Source organism: Mus caroli, chromosome 15 (genome assembly GCF_900094665.2).
Source record: "Mus caroli chromosome 15, CAROLI_EIJ_v1.1, whole genome shotgun sequence".
NCBI lineage: Eukaryota > Metazoa > Chordata > Mammalia > Rodentia > Muridae > Mus > Mus caroli.
This window is the reverse complement of record NC_034584.1, coordinates 66,926,131-66,933,936: the sequence shown is the minus strand read 5'-3', so window position 1 is coordinate 66,933,936 and position 7,806 is coordinate 66,926,131. Positions and strand designations below refer to the sequence as shown.

Sequence of the window (7,806 nt, the reverse complement as noted above, 5' to 3'; positions counted from 1 at the left end):
TCAGAAATCCGCCTGCCTCTGCTTCCCAAGTGCTGGGATTAAAGGCATGCGCCACCACTGCCCCCTCCCCCCCTTTAATCTTGAAAACATTGTTTCATTTATTGGAGAAGACTCAGGAAGTAAAATAGTAATGCACTTTACCTCAGAGAGTATTTGTTGGCAGCAAGGATGTTTTTATAACACCAATGAAGTAATTGTCAAATAAAAAAAAATTCTCATGCTACATGCTGATCTCTATTATTATAGGCAGAGTTTTGAGCCTAGAGGGTAGCTACTGGACGTTCCTCTACCTCTGTACTGTAAATTACACAGAAAGAAACCTACTGGCAGGGCTTTCAGTCTTTCTCTATTGCCACCCTTTTTTATATGTTGATCTTGGAATCTACTCTACCCTATTTCCTGTTTTGCCTGTCTAAATTGTGGCAGCTGACCTATTCGTGTCTCTTAACAGAGGTTCTTCCCTCCATACAGGGTCCTTCCAATTCAGGCAGTGTCTAATCATCCTTCCTTAGTCTCCTCACCTGGGATAAGTTTCTCTGCATTGTCTTTTTATGGCATTGATAATAAGTTTGAAGGATATAGGTTGTTTTTAGGTTTTCCCTTATTTTGGGTTTATATGATGTTTTCTGATGATTGAATCAAAGTTTTAGCATTTTTAGCAGGCCTGCCATAGAGAGGAGACTGTGTCTTTCTTGTCTCCTATTACAGGTGTGCCTTTTATGTCCCCTTGACAAAAAGCATTTGGATTCTTCATTGACAAACTGAGAATTAACATGTAGTCAGATAACATAACAGCATCATATTTTTAGGTCACTAATACTGTGTCCTTGTTGCTTCTCTAAGTCATTAGCTTGTTCTTCCTTTTGGGACATCTCACTCTTGATGGGTTTGTTGTCTGTTTTCAGAAACTTTATCTGTCCAGTGGTCTTTGGGATGCTATCTTAGTCAGGTGCATTGGAGTGGGAGCCATCTGGGACTTCATTTTCTGAAAACATAAAAGCATAACCTCATCCTGATGGTAGCATATTAGACCTTTTCCATTGATCAGTTTCTCAATCTTTCTTTTTTTTTTTTTTAAAAGATTTTATTTATTATTATATCTAAGTACACTGTAGCTGTCTTCAGACACACCAGAAGAAGGCATCAGATCTCATTACGGATGGTTGTGAGCCACCATGTGGTTGCTGGGACCTTCAGAAGAGCAGTCAGCGTTCTTAACCACTGAGCCATCTCTCCAGCCCTCAATCTTTCTATTTAACTTATACTTTAGACTGTGTCAGAATGCTTTTGGGAAGCAGCAGAAACATTGTGGAAGAAAGATTAAAGTTACTGTGGCTAAATGTAGCATAGTATGTGAAGATTTAGGTGTGTTTCTAGACCCAGTTTTTATTTTTAAAATTTGTCATTTAAATATTTGTTGTTCCATAGTAGATTGACCCTGTGAATTAAAAGGGATTTCCATAAATTGCAGAATTCCTTAAATTGTTTGCTAATGTAAATAGGACCATTACCAGTTTTTAGTTGTAATGGGAGTCCTAGAAAAGAAATGTGTAAAGAGCTGTTTGAAAAAGTAAAGTTCCAAATATGCCACAATGATATTTTCCTGTAGCCCTGAGGGCCCCATGCTGCCCTGGGCAATATGCTCTAGCTGACTAGTCAGGGAGGGGTACTGTCCAGGCCTGTGCACACTTAACAGCGGATGGAATACCTCAGTCACAGACAGCCCTAGCTCCAGATGTCAAGCTGATGTGAGAATCACCTTCTACTAATACACTAAAAGTTTAGAGTACTTTGTAAAATGCGCCTTCAGTAGAACATGGGCTTTTGTGACCCTCCTCTAACTTCTTCCCTTTTTAGAGTATGATCATTTATGTCAGACCAAGGACAAGCACAAAACTTAAAAAGCAAACAAAACCTTACTTAATTAACAATGGTTATTAATTTTTAAAGATTTAAACCAACGACTATTTAAGCAAGATTTGCAATCTTCAAAATTTATGGCAATTTTAAACAGTTGAGTCTGTGATTTAAAGATTTTAAAGCGTGGGCAGAAGGGGTAGTGCCTGCTGCCCAACCAAATTCAGGCGTCAGACTCAGTGGGAAGGACCTTGGTAGGGCAGTGGATAGGCCATGAAGCAAAGGCCTGCCAATTTGGGCAGCTCAACCAGAGGGCTTGGAGTCCCCTGCTTGAGTGGCCCCAGGATTTATTTGCCCTGCCCTGCCAAGATGTGTCTTGTAGAGGATTTTAAAATTTTCTTTTTATGATCTTCCTGAGAGGGTCCAAGTAATATATTATCGTAGTTTATCTTAAAAGATAACTGACAGAGATTTTATCCCCCCTTTCATGGGCTCTTACTACATTAGGTCCTTTGTGTTTCCAATTTTCAACATCAATGGTTTCTAGTTTAGGAAATCAAGGATTTCATCTTGTAGTCACTTGTACAAAGCTGCAGAGCTGTTGCTCTAGTATTTTTCTCTTCTGGATTTTTAACAAACACCTCTACTTAAATAAAATGCTTTGCCCTTGAGGACTGAGAGGAACCATGCTATTTTACTCTTACATATGGTCACAACTCCTTGGCTGAGAGTTCTGAATTCCAACCTTCCAGTTCTATTTAAAGAAAAATTTCTTACCTCCTCTGAGGAAGAAGCCCCATACTTGGGGTACCAGCTGGTGGTGGTGGTGGGGTCTCTGTCTCTCATATTCCAGGACTCTGAGCACTCTGATTCAAGTTGTTATTTTTGTGAGCTATGAACTTCTGTCCTAGTTGTTTTGTGGTCTCTAGTGCTTACTTAGGGCCTTTGCACAAACACAGAAGAAGCACACAGCAGGACACTTGAAACAACACTAGCTGTTGTTAAATGCCAAGTACTCTGAAAGGGTAGAAGGAGCCTGTGTTCTCTTCCTTCTTGTCCCTTTAGGCTTCACTATTCACTTGTCCTCTGTAGGTGAAATGAACCCTGGGTATAGAACCTATTTCTGGCCTCTTCTCTGGAACCCTTGAAGTTTCTGGGGTAGGCTATGCTATAGGTGATGGCTTCTGTGTATTTTGCTTTTTGAGGTCTAGGTGCCTTTGAGTATACCTGTTAGGCTGCTGAATAGTAGTTTAATAGTAGGTGATCTGTCCATTTTCTCTCTTCAGTTGTTAGTGTCACAGGTTTGTAATAGTATCTGTGTAGCTGAAGAACTATTAATTGAGAAAACTGCCACAAGCATTGCTGCTAATTGGGAAAGAACACAGACTGGGGGCACAATTCTGGGCGTTGCTGTATATTGACTAATCTCTCTGCTTCATTTTCTTCATTTGTGAAGCTGAGGTTGTGATAGTTGTAATGGGGTGATAATATCTGCCTCCTTGGGTTGTTAGTGAAAATGAAGTAAGCACATTTTAAAATGCTCTGAGCACGGTCTGGCATATAGCAAGTACTTCTATTAGTGTTGTGGTTGGCTGACATGCAGTCAGTGCTGGCTAGAGGATGGGTATTAACAGTGTCCTTGTTTTACAAATACTGAAACTGAGGTTCCTGCTGGTGGTGATTTTTTTCTTTGTCTCATAGGTAGTTAGCGCCTTCTCCAGCTTCCTGCAGCATGACAGAAGAGATACAGCAGTTGTTTCAAAGCTGGCAGGGAGGTGAACAGTGGTTCTACCGCACTTTGGGAGATTGTTGTACTAGGAAGCTGCTTGCTTGCTGTCTTTGCTTTCAGAAGGCATTATAGTCTTTATTCACATTAATAGAGCGCTAATTGCTATCAGGCCATAAGCTTTGTTGATGGACTAATTCTAAGAAAATTATTTTTTTAGTGGAAGCAAAGATACACAGCGAGTGAAATGACTAGTAATTTTTCTGAAGACTCATTTATTGTTATATGTACTTATACTGTAGCTGTCTTCAGACACACTAGAAGAGGGCATAAGATCTCATTATGGATGGTTATGAGCCATCCATAATGAATTCAGGACCTTCAGAAGAACAGTCAGTGCTCTCAACTGCTGAGCCATCTCTCCAGCCCGATAATTAGTAATCTTAATAGATGTAAGCTTAGTATGAGATTTCTAGCACTGAAAAGCTGTCATATATTATAAAAACTAGATGCTAAGTAGAAGTGTTGTATTTACTTAAATGTTCAATTCTCATGCAATCATAGGTCACAGACTTAGAAAAATACACATGAGTATATTTCTCAGAATACTATTTTCTAGATATTTCTCTGGTCAACTGACATAGAGTATTTATTTGTTCTTTATTGTTTCCAAAAGTATTCTGATGTTTTTAAATAAAGACACTGCAGCATTATAAGAAACATGAAAGCCAGTTTCTTATTTTTATGATACACTTTTGTTAACATTTATAAGCAGTTCATTTGTTAAAATGTTTATTCTGAGCTGGAGAGGTGACTAAGTAGTTAAGAGCACAATACTGCTCTTGCAGGGGACCTGAGTTCAGTTCCCAGCATTCACACCATGTGGCTTACGACTGCCAGTAACTCCACCTCTGGGGGATCTGGTACCTTTTTCTGGGGTCCGTGAAAACCTGAACACATACAATATACATAATTAAAAATAATAAAAAATTCAAAAACAGTTCATTCCCAGGGACTTGCAGGCCAGGTTTGACAGATTGTGCACAACATTTGCTAGAGTTACCTTTCTGCATACTGATCATGCTCATAGCAGTATTTACTAACCTGATGTTTTTTAGTCCAATTTTGCAGTTGTACTTCTTCTGCAGTGGAAGTTTAGGAGAAGTATCAGAGCAGTGCACCTGTGATTTATTGTGTAGCTGGGATATAGACAGTCACGGTTTTTAGGCTCTATGTTGCCTTTTTTTTTTTTTTTTTTTAAATATTCATTCTGTAACTGTTCATTAGCCTTTGACCAGTGGCATCTGGAGGTGACATGGGGTCTAGGATGGAGACAGGACTTACCATCAAGGTATATTACTGTATAGTATACTGTACCTTTTCTGTGACCTAGAGAAAAAACCACAAATTCCCTCACCATCTTCTTACTGCCTTGATGCAAATGGAGGATCGGTGGAACATGGCTTGCACACCTCTGTAGTAGCTGCTATATATAGTATAATGCTGGAGATTATGCTAGAATAGACACCTTTACCATCTATCAGAGTTTGCTTTTAGTGGGGGCAGTTGAGTAGTAAACTGTGCATCAGTAAACCATGTGTGGAAATACAGTAGGGAAGTAGATAGACTCTCTGGTTTCAGATAGACTGCTCAGGACAGGGACATATTGAGTAGGTGATATTTAAGTAGGGAAAGGGCATGGCTGTGAAAGCTGAGGCAAGGCCATTCCATGTGGAGGAGGGGCAGGTAGTACAGAGGTGCTGAGATGTGCAAAGAGCAGCAGGGAAGTCAGTACAGTGGTTGGTGCTATAGAAACCAACAGATAGGTAACTGTGAGATGAAGGTGTAGGCAGTAGCCATATTACACAAGGCTTTGCATATTCTGTTAAGTATTTTGGTGTATATCTTGGGGAAGTGTTGACCAAGATTCAAATAGAGGAATGAATGATATGCTTGCCCTTTCAGCAGCTGCTAGTTTTAGGATAGAATCTGAGGAAGCAGGCTATAGCAGGAGCTTGAATTAGAATGTGGGCAGTAGTCAATGAGAAGTGCGTAGACACTGGCTGTGTTCTGAAGGTATTGATAAAGGTTTCTGACAGATCCCTTTGAAGCAAGAAGGCAGCAGTGACTAGGGATGAAGGATTTTGGTGTTCTACAAATAGTACTATCTCTTTCTTGTAAATTTTAATATAAAGGAGAATTTACCAGAGTTGCATTTCATTATGCTAATAGTAAACATTAATTGGAGCAGCACAGAATTTTTAATGAATGCTGGCCCTGTATATTTCACAAGATAGAGAACAGAGGCCTTCTTAATGTTTTCTTTTAGGTTTCATTGTGATCTACATCTGTTCTTTTAAAATGCTTGACCTCTCTGAATCATCAGAATCCTCTCTGGGATTGTGTCATAGACTAAGGGGTATTGTATTGTTTTGATTATAACTATAGGTTTTTGTTTGTTGAGACAGGATCTCTATGTAGATCAGGCTGGTCTTGAACTTACAGATCTTCCTACCTCTGCCTCTTCAGTATTGGGAATAAAGGTTTACAGCACTATGCCTAACTATAACTACAATTTTTAGAAAAAGTTATTGTAATCCTTTTGATTGCTGGTAATGTACCTCCTCTCCCCCTCTTTCCAGCTGTCATCTGACCCCGTGATCCTCAGCGGGCCAATGGGTTCTCAGGTTTTTGTTACTGCCTCAGTTACAGTGAGTACTAGGCATACCTTTAGTCATTTGCTTTCTGAGTAAATGTAGAAAGTAGTCATCTTTCATACCTGGCTTTTCCACCCCTTAAAAACTTACACATTAAGAGGTGGAAATATTTGGGCAGTGAATAAGCTAAGTTAGTGAGAGGTTGTAGAGAGAATTCCATCGGTGGATTAAAACCAGAAACTGGGTCCATCCTGTCCTTTCTTCCTATTCCCTTCTCAGAGTTGTACTTGTCTCCTCCACTGTTCCTGCCAGTGCTCCATCCTCCTCATCCCTTGCCTGGACCACTCTTTATTTTGTTCTGGGAGTCCTTGAGGCTGTTATCAAGTTAGGCTCAAATGGTTTTTGTGGCTGGGTGGCTCAAAGTCCCTATATCTAGCTGAGCATGTGGTCCTCCCTTCTAGCAGGGCCTCTCCTCCGGTGTCTGTGCCCTCATGGTGGAGGCCTAGCAGTCGTGCTGCTCTAGCTCAGAGGGTGCCTTGAATAGTTGGTGCAGTGGGTGTGGAGTGGAGTCTGGCAGTAGGAGTAGCTGGGTGGTGGTTTCTGAGAGTCGTAAGTTTTCAGTAGTCTCACTCTTGACTTGGATGACTTGTGCACCTCTTGGTGATGACTATGCTCCTGTGGTAAGACAGATGGTCTTGCTTGGTGTGCTTACTTCTTATTGGATGGCAGTAGTCCTTTGTGAACGAGCCTTCCTCCTCTTTAGTGAGTACTGCCCAGGCTGTCCTTTTGGATCTGGTGACTCTTGCTAGCTTCTGTTCTTCCAGCCTGCTTGAAATGTTTTCTAGCCCTTTCTTTTTTAGTGTGGCCTAGGACCATAGTTCATGCCTGGGAATAATGTGTTTTCAGGGTGGCTCAGGAATGGCCTCTGGAGCTCTAGCAGCTGTTAAGAGTCTGAATGGAGCCTGGAGTCAAAGGTGTCATCACATTTGGTGATGGGACTGAAGGAAACTGTCCTGGGCATCGCTGAGTACAAACAAGTTTCTTGCTCTAAGTATTTGTTCAGCTCCTGTTTTCTGAAGTTAATAAATTAATAAAACAAAAAAAACAAAACAAAACCTTGGCCCTTTACCCAGTAAGGGAAGTGCTTGAATTTGGCTGTTTGTGGGATTGTGTGACTGCAGAGTCATCTAATGTATCAGGCAAGCGAGAACTGTGGAGTTTCAGTATATGCTACATATGCTTGAAGGACAAGGTGTTAACCAGAAACTCCTTACCTGCTGTCCTGATGCTGATGTAGAATGTGTTCAAATAGCCTGATTTTTGGCATGACCTTGACTCTCAATTTGAATGGAAAAAGTAAGTTTTGCATTTTAAAAAAAAGTTGTTTGTGTCCTACTTCAGTGTGAGATAGTACTCATCTTTTGAGGCTAGAAAAAGAAATCCTACTTGAAGCTAGGAAAAAAAATCTTGTATCTTGGACCCCTCATTATTCTTTAAGCATATTTTAAAGTAAATTGGCTTCTGGTTTATGTTTTCTAGATAATCTGTGTGTGTGTGTGTGTATGT

The 7,806-nt window shown here is 40.3% G+C and overlaps 1 protein-coding gene across 14 annotated transcripts in view; it reads left to right on the top strand.

Annotated features, from left to right (window-relative positions):
• The window catches only part of Ptk2 (protein tyrosine kinase 2), a 201,117-nt gene that overhangs the window by 40,186 nt on the left and 153,125 nt on the right, over positions 1–7,806 (top strand). The window lies entirely within an intron of this gene.